The sequence below is a fragment of the Plectropomus leopardus genome, chromosome 20, assembly GCF_026936395.1.
Source record: "Plectropomus leopardus strain MGB_pleo_1.0 chromosome 20, ASM2693639v1, whole genome shotgun sequence".
NCBI lineage: Eukaryota > Metazoa > Chordata > Actinopteri > Perciformes > Serranidae > Plectropomus > Plectropomus leopardus.
In genome coordinates, this window is record NC_142195.1 from 5,209,543 (window position 1) to 5,223,522 (window position 13,980).

Sequence of the window (13,980 nt, forward strand, 5' to 3'; positions counted from 1 at the left end):
TGAAATGGAGCATGCCCATATTCCAACAAACCTTTCATTTAGCCATCACATCTAATTAAAACCAACTTAAGTTGTAATGGGATACATTTTATTCTCTCTTTGACTCTCACAGTGCAGAGGATTGCAAATATTCTGAATCCAGGGCGTCTTCTTTCGATTCCCTTTGAGATTGCAATCATAATTACTCTAATGAATAATTCCCACGTTATTTCTTTAGACACGGATGGGCCTCGGGCCAATGAATGCAGTCTTATTTCCACTTCATTTGTTCAGGTCTTCACAACTCGGAGGTTATGGAGATGTCATGGATCCCCCAGAGACGGACAGAGACAAGGGAGAATGCAGTCCACTTCAAAGGTTACGTCCTCTCTAGCATGCATCTAGGTGATTAATAAGCATGTTTATCTTGTGACCTTTCATGCAAGCTGGTAACAGTCTGTCCGGTAATTCATTTAGTATTGAAATGTCACAATGTAGGAAATATGTAGAGCATGCCAGCATGTCTGTACTGTACAACAGAGGTAATTCTGGCTGATTCATAAATTTGGTATTTAGAGAAATAAAATTCAAGTTAAGAAATTTAAAAGAATTGTTTTGAAATGAAATATATGGGAAATATTTTTTTTAACAAATTGGCTTGATTTCTTTTAAAAACATGGGAAGAAGGCAATGAGCAATGAAAGAAGAAATCACCTAAAAATTAGCAATAAATTGATTAAAATTACAAGAAAGTCACCTCAATTTTTTAAAAATAAATAAATGAATGAATGACTACATTAATAAAGGAAAAGAAATTAAAAATCTTAAAAATGACACAAATTCCATTGTTTTAATATGTAATTATGATAATTATATATATATATATATATTCCCCAGCTTTTGTCTTTTTTCCCTAGACATTTTTCAGTCGCTTTTTAAGAAACATTTTTCTGTAATAATCCTAAATCTACTAACTTCAGAAACTTTATTCACAAGTTGCTCATTGCCTTTTTCCCATATTTTTAAAAGAATCTCCAACAATTTGCTTAGGATTCAAAGGTTTAAATACTTGTGAAAGATATCTGAAAGCAGCACAAGGAAAGTGATGTCGCTCCAGATTTCAAAGGGTTAAGGCTTTCTTCAGGAAAACAACTGACAGTAATTGGAAGTAGACCAGTTTATTTATTTATTATTATTATTATTTATTTATTTTTTAAATATATTTTTAGGGACTTTTTGTGCCTTTATTGTATAGGATGGGCCTGCTCTACCAACGGAGCTACTGAGCACACCTCTTTATTTATTATTGAATGAAACATTATTTTCCTGCGACAAATAGAGATGAAAGTTTACATTTTTTAAGTAGAAATTTATATGTGTTTTGAATGCCTGTATTGCCATCCTAGTCCTTCATCAAATCTTATCTGCAACTCAATTGTTGAACATCAAGCAGCAGTTTATCAGATTACTGACGACAACAGACATATGGGATAGTAAAATCAGGGTTCCTACACTTTTTCATGGATAAAATTTCAAAACTTTTTCATGACTTTTCAAGGACCCACTATAAAAAGTAAAAAGAATTCATGCCGTACTTGCGTGGCGTTTTCAAACATATCAGATTCAAACTATATTCAATCCTAATTTCAGCTAGCTGGCATGCATAAAGGGAGAGATGGAACATGGGGGGAAAATGAAGAAACGTTAATGGTCAACATACAGTACACTGTCACACATCAATGCATGTAAGAGCTACGTTACACTGACCACTTCAGAAAATAATCTGCCGTTTGGTTAAACTGCCTGGAAGGTTATCCACCGAAGGTTACTGTAACAATCTCATCAGACACAACTAAATTCAAGGCCTTTTCAAAAACTTTCAATCATTTTTCTGATACAATGACTTTTCCAAGCCTGGAAAGCTTTTCCATGACCTTGGGAACGCCGTAAAAAGGAAACAACCCTTTCTGCTTAATCTCACCATTCAATTTGTCCTCTATTGTAGATTATAATCCTACTGTACTGATTAAATCATAAGACCTACGTTTATGTATGTGACTGTAGAGCAAAGGAGACTGATATTAATAACAGAAAAGGTTATTATAGTAAGGTGTAAATCACATGATAAATCACTAGAATTTGATCACAATTAAAATGATTTAATGATACACAAAATGTTTTGTGACAATCAGCTAAAATACATCATCAAATCTGCATATGAAGCAATTTTTAACCCAAGTAGTCATCAAACTACACAAACAAACAAACTACACGATACAAAGTCTTTCCTCCCTATGAGCTGTTTGGACAACTGAACTGAGCATCATGCTCTGAAGGTCACTGTAACTGAGCTGTTAAACAAAAAATGTATATGTCTCATCTTGCTCTTAGAGAGCAAATGTTCCATTTGCAGGTCAAATGCAGTGTACACTAGCTTTCATGATCAAAAACACAGCCACAGCCTTTTACAGACTACCTTGCTGTGTCTCCGAAAGCCACTTCCTGGTGACATGAGGACCTACGTCAATTCTGCTGAGATGTGCAACAACAGGGTATCCTGTGAGACAACTCACCACAGCCATCAACTGACGCTGACTATGAATTCAGCTGTCATTTTAAAGAATGTGAAAAGGGTTGCAATATGAGATTACCATGGTGTCATAAGCGTTTCAGAAAATCTTACAGACAAACAGCTTCATTGTATATGGTGACATAAGACACATAAGACAGTTATTATTATTATTATTATTATTATTACCAGTTACAATAACCCTTAAAGGAATGAAAACAGAGAGGAGTTTGGCAGTTGAATAAATAATGAAACTTGAGTAACTTGTAAAAAGTCTCCCGCTTTGAAAATATAAAATAAAGGTGAAATTTTCCATCGAGTTGCATCTTTTTCAATGCTGTCGATAAAGAAATGGAAACGTTAAGATAATCATCACTTGTCACACCGCTTCATCTGAGAAGAATGATATTTTCGGATGTTTGTCCTGCAGGGCCATTTTTTCCCCCTTGGATGGCAAAAGCATGACCCGCCCTACTATAATGGCCTGTCTCAATTAGAGGCCTGAGCTGATGGCCATGAAGTTCATTTTTATAGAAGTTCTTTGGATGTATAAAACCTGGTTGTTGGTCATCTACTGGGGATAACCTTAGTTAGATGCTCAGTTCAACTTTTGTCAATATGGACTGCGACACATATTGTTAGCTTGGTAAGATTCTCTACTATTAAATAATTCAGTTAATTTTACTGAAACCATGAGCACAAAGGAGATGGTATTATTGCCATAGTAAACAAGAAAATTATTTTAAAAAAAAAAAGATTTGCAGATGTAGAAGTCTATTTTTTTTAAAAGTTAGAGAAAAAAGTCCTGTGAACTTTGTTCAAAATTATCATAACAACAATAATAATATAATATGATACATAATAATCATTCATTTAAAATCATTTACCATAATTATCAGAACTTTTTAATCTTTTCTTTCAGGTCATTTTTTGCTTTGTATTTTTTTGTTGTTTTACTTTTTCTTTCCTTTTTTGTTGTTATATATATATATATATATTTATTTATTTTTTTTACAAATTCTTCAGGTAATTTTCTTGTACTTTTCACAGATTTCTTGCTAACTGTTGGTTCATTATGTTTTTAAACATAAATAAATACAGCCTATTTCCCACGTTACAAAGGGTTGAATTAATAATTTGAGTGTATTTCCCATTTTTGCTAAGCAACAGTTCTACAGTAATTTCTCCTGCTTAGTATTCCATGGAGGAGCTGAGGAAACACTTGGAGTTTGAGAAGCCTTGTTTATTGACAAGGTGTAGCAGATATTCTGTGCTTGAAAGAGTACACAGCTGCCTTATCGAATTAACTGGCTGCTTTATCAACTGAGAGCTAGTGGTCTTCTGTAGCAAAGCACTCTGCTCATTAGTTTGGTTCTTTCTCTCTCTCTCTCTACACACGAGTGTTTCTTCCTCCTTTCTCTCAAAATGTCCTATTTCTACTATAATGTTACAAACCCACAGTGAAGTCGTCTGCTTTGAAAACTAAATGTGACGAGCAAAAGGCTGCAACAAGACAAACTGACCTGCTAGAGTGGTTTGCATACATATTTGCATAAATGTTGCATCATCTAGGCTGACCAACCTTGTACTGAAATAATTTGGCTGGTGACACCCGAACTCCCTCCTTTTCCCAAAAGGCACAGGAAATGAATGAACGGAATCATTAAAATAACTAGCTTCATGCAAACCTGCTTGAAACTAGGTTTCAAGCAGGTTTTTCAAAGGTGATTTATTATGTTTTTTGGTCCACATCATGTTAAAATAAAAATTGTAAAAAATCAATAAATTTAGATCAGATGTTGCTCAGAGTAGAAGTCTGGAGTTTCTTCCTCATTAAGACCTAACCAGGGCAAAGAAGGAGAGAGCCCTGCTGGTTATAAATAGTGGCCTGCTCAAAAATCCCTTCTGCCGGTAAGCTATTAATTAAATATGAGATCCAGTTGAATGTGAGCCCCTGAGATTCATTTCTGCAGAGAGAAGACCCAAACAATGGCATTAACCCTTATTAACTATGTGGCTATAAATACAAGGGTTATGACAAAGAGTCTTCAGTATATCGTAGCTCTCAGGTCCTTTACAATAGTACATTTGTAGATTAGGTTTTAGTTAGGGCTGGAAGTGTTCACGCGTTAATCACGAGGCAATGAAGGTCCGTACATAACACAGTATTTATTTTTAATAGCTGGCCAAAATTCCTGTCTTCAAGATGCTGAGATTTAAAGCTAGAGCGCTGATACTGGTATCATCGGAAACTAGAATACCCCATGAATCCAGTGGAACCATGCCATGGTATCTTCTCAGGAAGGAGGCTTAACAATGCTCCAAGTTACACTAGATTTTCTTAATAAGACAATCTGGTTAGAATTGCTTAAGCTTGACAATATGGACTTTAAAACTGTTTTATAAAGCAAAATAATGGACTTAAAAACATGTTACAATGACTATTACTATTACTATTAAACAAATTAATCATTTGACAACCCTAGTTTCAACATTAAAGCTACTGGAGAAAGGTAATATTTGACTACATGAAAAGGTACACTACAGTAACACTGGTTGTTTGAACTGATCCAATTAAAAGTTTCTTGTGGTTTCTTAGCAGCCAAACAATCATCTTACTGCACTAATGACACTGAGGCTGCCAATAACGCCTCCTTGCAACCTGCAAAAACAATGAAATGCCGCCTGTCATGGCTCATGGTATTATGACTGAGTAAACTATGATACGGCACAAATAAACAAAAGCCAGACATTTCAATTAAATATTTACAATGACATTAAAAAAAAAAAAACATAGACTCCATTTCTGCAACATTTTGCAAACCCATTATTGCATTTGAAATGATTCTGTTGGTTGAATTTTAAACTTCAACATTTGGCTCTTTCAGGGAATGAAGACAGGTTGTCAAAATCCAACATAAACCTTCCAGCGACAACATTTACTGACATGGTCTCTCCATGGGTATTACACATTCTGGGAAGCCTTTGATGCAAAGCTATGAGTCGGACTTTATGTCCCCAGTTTTTTGCATGTGACAGCCACAAAAATAGCAGCATACTTAGGGCAGAACCTCATCCATTCTACACTAAGATCACTTCCACGTGACACCTCTAATATCCAGACTTACTTTATTCACAGTTACCGTTTATTTTGAAGCGTAACCTACGAGAGATGCAGCTGATTAGTGTTTACAGTGAAGCAAGAAGACTGATATAATTTTACAGGGAGTTCAACTGCTACAGACCAATGTTGCTTGTCTCATTTCCAACTCACAGAGCTGAAGAAGACCTGGAGGGCTTTCTGCTCATGATCTAGGCTACTCTCACAGATGGCCAAGAACGGGAAATAGCAGTGGAGTGGACAGTAAATTAGCAAGTCAGACATAAAAAGCAATAGCAATATAAAATGTATACGGCACACAGTGAACATAAATATCTTATTTTCACTTTGTACGGTTCTCAATTAGACAAAGTCTTCTCAAATGTAATTACTATGACTTAAATAATGAATTTACATTTTTTATATATTAAAAGATCTTTCTCAATGACATCTATGTTTTAATGATGATTCTTCCAGAAAAAAAAAAACGAGATACAGGATGGTATCAGATACAGTCGCTTGTCTGTTTGTGTGGTTGTCCATGTGAGCGAGGAAGACAGAGGGAGTGAGATGCCGTTTGCCAAGTCTCAATAACCAGGTCAGACACATTTAGGTCAGAGCTATGGATCTGAGCAGACAACTGCCGCATTTTCCTTGTTTGCCTACTGGAGAATATGGAAATGGATAACATTCCCCTAATCCACTGTTAAAGTCATAAAGTGAGCCCTTTAAATGTGGTTAAAGTATAACAATAAAAAAACACAAGGAAAGATGGTTAACATGTAGCATACAGTCTTTCCCTCACTGAATCAAAGAACCGCAGCCTTTTGATAAGCAGAATGCTCTGTAAAAGGTTTATAGCATTTACATAGAAGCTGTGCTAAAAAATGCCAATATATATATATATGATTTAATTTCCACATAAAATCAATCACAATATGCATGCATATCAATGAGTATTAATAAAGTGTTTATATAAATATAATCTATAAACAAATGGGGGGGGGGGTGTCACTTGGTCACTACCAACTGAGGAGTTGGTAATGACCAAAAACAGAGCCAAAAGAGAGTGAATATTGGACTGATGACATTTGTTAGGTGGTCACTGCTCCGAAACCCAACTCATGAAAGTTAATGTTGCTCTGTGTGTTCACATCTTGTTTCCATTGGCCTTAAGTGCTCAAAAACAGTCAGTGAGCAAAAGTAAGTTACAATGCTATCAATTTAAGACTAAAAAAGCCAGACATGGTGCTGTGTCTCATTATCCAGAAAATTCTTGGGTTCTAATAATGGCAAAGTTGCCTCAGAGCCAAAAGCGCTGTCAGCTGAAAGTTTGAGCATGAAATAATCAATTCGATGTTCTGCTAAGATATTAGATCACATGCATAAGGATAGTTAATTCAATCTGTAGATACTGTCAATCAATAGACACAGCTGTTATAGCCATTCATTCTCTTCAAGAGTGACTACTCACTTTGTATCAGAACCCACTTATGAGAAGTCAGTCTCCAGCATAAATACTGACAACCAAGTCTGACAGCAAGAGTTCACACAAAAGTATCCATCCTCTGGGAGCCGGTTTTAACATCTCTGGCATAATTCAAATACATTTCTTTCTACGAATGAAAAGATGTCACAGAGGGAATTGGAGAAATATCAGCTTAAAAGAAAAATCGTGACTTTAGCAGCGGTGCTGTGAATATTTCCAAACAATAGCAAAATGAGCAGCCGATGCTAAAAGGTCACACTTGAAGAGACTGGCCTCGAAAGATAAAGTTGTAGCTCCTTAAAAACATACAACAGAATGACAAAAAATTACAGATCGTGATTTTAAAAGACAGAAATAAAAACATACCCTCTGTAAACTGATGTCACCTGTAATCAAAGGAATTAGCAGATGTGCTCCTTATCACAAAAGCAGCAAAAAAAACACTGCTAATGTGTGAGTTAGCGGTAGTATGTATCAGCTCTTTAACTGACAGACACTTATAGATTGTAGTACTCAAAGTGCACTCATGTACTGTAGCCCTTTTATCATCAGCATCGATGATTTTCTGCCCCATATCATTTGGCTTTATTTAGTAAAAACAACAAACAAACAAACAAACAAACAAACAAACAAAACAAAAACACAAAATGGAACAAAACAAAAAATACTCTGGAAATGAAAAACTAGTGCAGGATGCTGACCTTGGTTTAGATCCAAGTATCAAATTCAGAGAGCCTGCGGCAGTGTTAAAGTTATGCAAATAGAGTGTCTATGAGTTACAGTAAAAATCAAGTAGTGAAACGAGTAACTGTAGAAGCATTGCATTTCAGAAAAAGCTTAAAACCTAAATTCGTACGCTTTCAAAGAAAAATGTGTTCCCGTCGGTATCACCACAGAAAATTAGTAAATAGAATGCTGCGAGAATGAGTATTTTAGCACTCCTGGTGACCTCGTCTCAAAGTCAGTGGGGTGTTGGTTAGATGCCTAAAATAAGGTCTGTGGTTAACACAAGCTTCAGAGACTTTCACATTTTGTTTTACGACATAAAATGTGTCAGTAAATCAGTCTCTCACAATTTTGAAGCCTTCAAGTGTACTAAAAAATACATACAATGCAATTTATGCCACCATAATGTAGTTTGTATGGCTTTTTACTTCTGTCTGTGTGTTAACGCTTTAAAAATCTAAAAAAGTGGTATTCATTTGTGAAGATCATGTTGCTGCAAGTATCATCAGCGTTTGTTTGCCACAGAGCTTGTTTCTTGCAATAATGCAAAATCAAATGAAAAAATCTTGCTGGCTTTTCATAGAGGGAAGCAGGGCAATGCTAACTTGTATGAGTAATATGAGGTAAGTAGCGCAACGTCAGTCTCAGTCAGCGTCATTTGCTGTTTCACAAGAATTTTGTAAAGACCTTTTTTGAAACAAAGTTTGTGAGTGGTTAAAGACGGCCATTTTGAACTGAAACCCTTGAGTTTTTAAGTACATTGGATTCTATTGTCAATGGGGCATGGTCTGAAGTAACTATGATGCTATTTATAAAGCTTTTTTTTAAGATGAAATAGGATGCTGACTGCACACAGAGCTAGTTTGGCAGGTGTATCATGTCTTGGCCTCCAGGAGAACAGGGTGGGGCATTCTTGTTATTTCTTGTTAGATTTTGACTTATATTTGACATAAATGCATCACTTTTGTGCAACCAAAACTGTTCCTACGGACGTGTTTACTAAAAAAAAAAAAAAAAAAAAGAACTTTAAATTGAAGACCAAAAAACAAACCCCACATTAGATTAATTCCTTGTCCCCTAACTGCTGATAATCGTAAACTGCATGACATGAATGTGCTGCCATACATACCTTGTCATTTAGGACTCAAGCGCCTGGATCCCAGTGGATGTCAGATGGTAGATCCAACAGCAACAATTTGCTTATCTAAGGAGAAAAGGACAAAGACAACATGAGCAACTAACAAATGAAGCAAACAGTACAAACACAAACACTAAACCAATATGAAAAGTATAAATTCCTCATGCACCTTCACTATAAGCATATTTGTGCAATTATCTTGTGATAACTTATTATAATTAACCCCAGAAGCATGTCAAAATGCCAATGATATGCCACAATAACATGAACAGGCAGAAATATGATCAGTTTCAAATAGATAGTTGGTGCCAGTGACTATACAGTCCCTTACAATGCATGTTGTTGAGTTATAATCATATAATATATTGAACATATTTTTGGATTAACCATTTGTCTAATCCCTTGGGAGTGATAATGGAAATGTACCAAAATCTAAACTAAATAATGAGATTAAGATCCTGTAAAATCTTTTACTTTTATATGTTCCATGGTGCACTTTAATTAGCACTGTAATTTAGGTCAGAAGAACCTCTGGCTCTCATCATGTTAAGTTATGCTTGTTAGGGGTTGGCTTTGCAGCCGTGGAAGCTAATGTTCAGTATGTTCGACCAAAAATGTGATTTGTCAGCGAATACTTTACTAACTACATCGAGCTGTTGAAGAGGGGGTGGAATTAATATGTTCAGTATATACTAAAATAGAAAGCCTCCCTCTATGTACCAAGTTAGTCCTGCCTGAGGACACACAAGAAGCATAGACTGAAACACATCATAAGTGAATTTTTACCATGAGGAGCTCAGTAGAATAACTGTCATGCAAAATATTTTCTTTAAAGTCAAAAGTAATGCCAAATACCTATGCATTCAGAAATCAGTGATTTGCGTTTGTGGGGGCTTCTGTGTGGCATTGTTTTTGCACTTAATTTAGTGTGCTTGTTTCATTTGCTGTGTTTTGCTGTAATTTAAAGACTCCTCTCTGTGTTTCACCTGACCACACATTCATGGAGCGGAGCACAAGAGATGAGGGACAGGTAAAGTGAATGTTATTTGATATGACAACAGTTAATTACGTCACGTGGTGAAAGGAAGTATCCAAAACACAATGATGGACAGGAAACAAATGTCCCAAATGTCTGACAATTAAGCTATAAAATATCTGCTTTTTTTTTTTTTTTGAACGCATCACCCGAGATGAATCTGCTGACAGTGGCCAGGATGCTAGCTGCTCTGTTGATGATGGGAGGACTACCTGTCTTATTCCAGGTTTGTCTCTGCATTATCATTCTCCCCTCTCTTCTTTTTTTCCTCTACAGCAGTTTGAGGAGTTTGAGTTGCTTGGTGGATGACTGAGCTGTTGTTTAAACCAGAGCTGAACAGATCAATGGATAACAGGAGCAGCTGCTGCAGGCAGGTGAAAGCAACTAGACCCATCACAGTTAATGGTGAAGTTTCACTTTCAGTGTGCCTTGCGTTCTGCTGCTCCATCTTTGACCAGAGTACACTCTGTGCTGTGAGAGTGTGATGCAATCAGTAACTGAATGGTATATATATTCCAATAGCGAGCATAATGAACAGTCCAGTTCTTAATATATAAAATAAAAACAATTATTTTGAACGACCAATTGAAGATGTTTTAATCGTGGTGGGCAGCCACAGATAAATTAATGTGTGGGAGACCCTGGAGTCAGCCTAGCGAAAAAGCTGAACATGCCATTACAAATTTAATCTCAATAATCAATAATGGATACCTATATATGTATGTAGAATCTGTAGTCAGTGGTACAAGACCTGATATCAGATGTGTTCTGGTATCTTTTTGTAGTCCAAGTAGTATTGACCACACTTAGGCAGGCTTTAGTTCTTGCAGGTAAACAGTGTGTGTGGATAGCAAAAGACGCAGAACACATTGGTTAAAATACAATCTTGGAAACCATCTGCCATCGTCTGACAACTTTTAGCTTTTATTCTAATTCATCTGCATTCATACACACATATCTGTCTATGTGATAGTTGAGGTATTGCCTGGAACCTCTTTAGTTGCTAAACAAACTGAAAACAATGAGCAGTACGCAGAAGAGAATGGCTTGGCCTGAATATCAACTGGCTGCGCTGCAGCTCACAAAATGTTGGTATAAATAGGTTCTGAAATGGTGGAAAACTAATAATTTGACAAGACTTTGAATGTGCTACTTTGCTAATTGCTACTTAACACTGTACTGCTTTTGTGCAACATACATTGTAATGCACAGGGAAAAATCATAAGGCAATCCAGCTTATTTAAAAAACAAGAAGCTGAACAAGACTTTGAAATGCAGCATAATCTTGTGTCTCAGGTCAGAGCACAACATAACACAGAGTACTGTCTGTGCATGTCTGGAAAAGCATTAGCTTTGCCAGCTGATCTGAGACAAACCGAGCCAGCTAAAAGATAGGATCATCCCTCCACTGTCCTCATGGAGCACAATAGAGCCATAGAGCAGGAAAAAGGGAAGGATAAAAACAGGGAGGAGAAAGACAGAGAGCGAAAGAGAAATTTTGACTTATTCATAGGATCTCCCAATCAGCTGCAAACACATTGGACTGCACTGACACCCATTACTTTCTGCTCCACTTCCTCTTCAGCGCTTTTATCCTCATCACATCTATTTGGGATACTGAATCTTGCCAAACAAAAGTTTCCTCCGTCACATACTGGAATAGAGCATGAGAAGCGTCAGTTTTCAAATTGGGGGTGTTGGCAGTGGGGCAGTGGGGGAGGGGGGATATTGCAGCTACACAAACAGTCTTGTCTCTTCTGTAGTGGCTTGCCTTTCATTCAAATAGCCCTATTGCTACTGCAGCCATACTGTGAACTCAAAGGAGGTGGCTGAAGGAAATCTCCTGCTCCTTGTTTACATGAGCTCTATTAATGAGGAAGTATTTTGTCGTGTGCACTCTAAGTTTACGTGCTTCAGCATCAGCAATTGTGTGCTCATAAATCAATAAATATTATGTAAAAAGTGTAGCTGATTTTTATTTTCACTCTCTATATATGACTGCAATCTAACAGTGCATCCAGCATTTATCTATGAACTGAAATTCACTCGGGAAACAAATTTTAAGGATGTATGAAAAACAGTTAACTTTAGTTTGAATTTATAAGCAACAAATAGCACGCTAGTAACTATACAATCAAGATGTATCAAGATCGGTAGCTATGCAAATCTCTATTCAACTCTAAATTTGATCAGTTGATAAAAGATAAAACTTCAAGAGGCATTTCCTTAAGCCCCAGACACACCCAAGCAACATCACGACAAAGTGGCGACAAAGGATGACTGTTGTGTTGCCTCATGTCGCCTGCCTCTTGGCCAAAAAGTTTTACACGCTGCAAAGACTACAATCAGCACCTGCGTGAGAGGAAATAACTCCATACAAGGCGATCTCACTCCTTCTTGGCTTAAGTCATTTGTTTGCTTTCCTCACTTTGCTTTCTTGTCTCATGTGTCAAGTTTAACTGACAATCGTAGGGATTTCATTCACTGATGAGCTCTGCTCTTTAATGCCCAATTAACAGGCTGAATTGGCCAAAAAAAAAGCTGACAAGGACTGAGTGGTACCAATAATACAGGACACACTGCAAAAACTGGAGCTACTTTTAAACTGCATGTTCAAGACGGGAATATCGTACTAGTATTCCGCCTTGCAGTTCTGAATTAAGGTATGATCGCGGAATGGCTTTAAAAGAGGTGTTGCCTTTAATCCGCCATGGAAGGTAGTAACAGCAAAGAAATGGTCCTGTGTAAACCTGACAGCCAGCAGGATGGGAGCATGGGCAGGCTAGGCGTGATGTTTTGATGACGTTATGTGTATGACCCACCACGTGAGATTGAAAAAGCAGCTGTTAGCAGCTAACTTAAAGAAGACAGCAGACATTAACATTTGAAAATTGAGAAAACAGCCAACCCAAAAGCTAACATCATCCTGGTTCCCGCGTCAAAAAGCCAAGGGGATTTTTCCATCGGATTCTGGATTATTTCAGAAAATAAACTCTGTGATAAAGAGACTTTTATGATAATTAAACTATTTCTTCAGCAAGTTAATCTTCAAAGTAAACACCACTTTTTTTTAATTGGATCTTGAAGCCTAAATGCAATTGCCACATGTAAAAAGCTATTGCTAGGCTAAAAGGAACTACACCACCGTGACACTGCCACTGCCAAGGCTGTAAAGCCGTGATGACATTCTGGAGTCTCATTTAGCCTCTTGTTCGCAGTTTTTTTGAAAACACATTAAAGCTTTGCGAATTGGGTGATTCACTGATGTATTTTATGTCATAGAACAAAATGTGAAAGTCTTTTAAGATCGTGTGAACCAAAGACCTTATTTAAGGCTTCTAATCCAAAAAACCTATTGACTCTGAGACTAGTGAACCAGAGGGGCTTTAACGATTTTCTGGGTTTTAGGTAAAAAATTGTTATTGCCATGTTATTCTATTGTTCGTGTTTAGAAAGTTCTTATATAAAGGGCTTTAGAAAGGGCTTATCACCTTATAGTACGATCTCTGTGTAAAAGGGGGTTAGGGCTACAGATGCCCTTAAATGACCCGACATTGACCAATGGCAGACTATTGGCTTAGTGTGTCAAGCCCTTTTAAGACTTCAGAAACCTAAATTTAGGCCTCAAAAAACGAATAGCCCATGTTCTGGAGGGCTTCATGGAAACAGATATAAAATTACCCAATACTATAACAAGAAGGGCATTTGGAGAGCACAGACTGCCATGGCCAAATGCCCTATCTTGCAATGTTAAAACAAAAAAAATAATCTCTGTATCTGCCCCGAGATTCAAATGCACTTCAAAAGGTAATGGGTTACTCTTTGGTCTGTGCTACACTCTTCCGCTTAGTTTCATAAAAATTGGACCAACGTTTATTTATTTTTTCCATAATCCTGCTTAAAAACAAAGGTACACAACTGAAAACATAACCTCCTAGGCAGA

At 36.8% G+C, this 13,980-nt stretch overlaps 1 protein-coding gene across 2 annotated transcripts in view; it reads right to left on the reverse strand.

Moving 5' to 3' along the window:
* erbin (erbb2 interacting protein) overlaps window positions 1-13,980 on the reverse strand; it is a 73,749-nt gene that overhangs the window by 49,544 nt on the left and 10,225 nt on the right. For both annotated transcript variants that reach the window (XM_088071416.1, XM_042509843.2), the window contains exon 2: window positions 8,993-9,067. The gene's annotated coding sequence lies outside the window, so the exon portion shown is untranslated. The remainder of the gene's footprint in view (window positions 1-8,992; window positions 9,068-13,980) is intronic.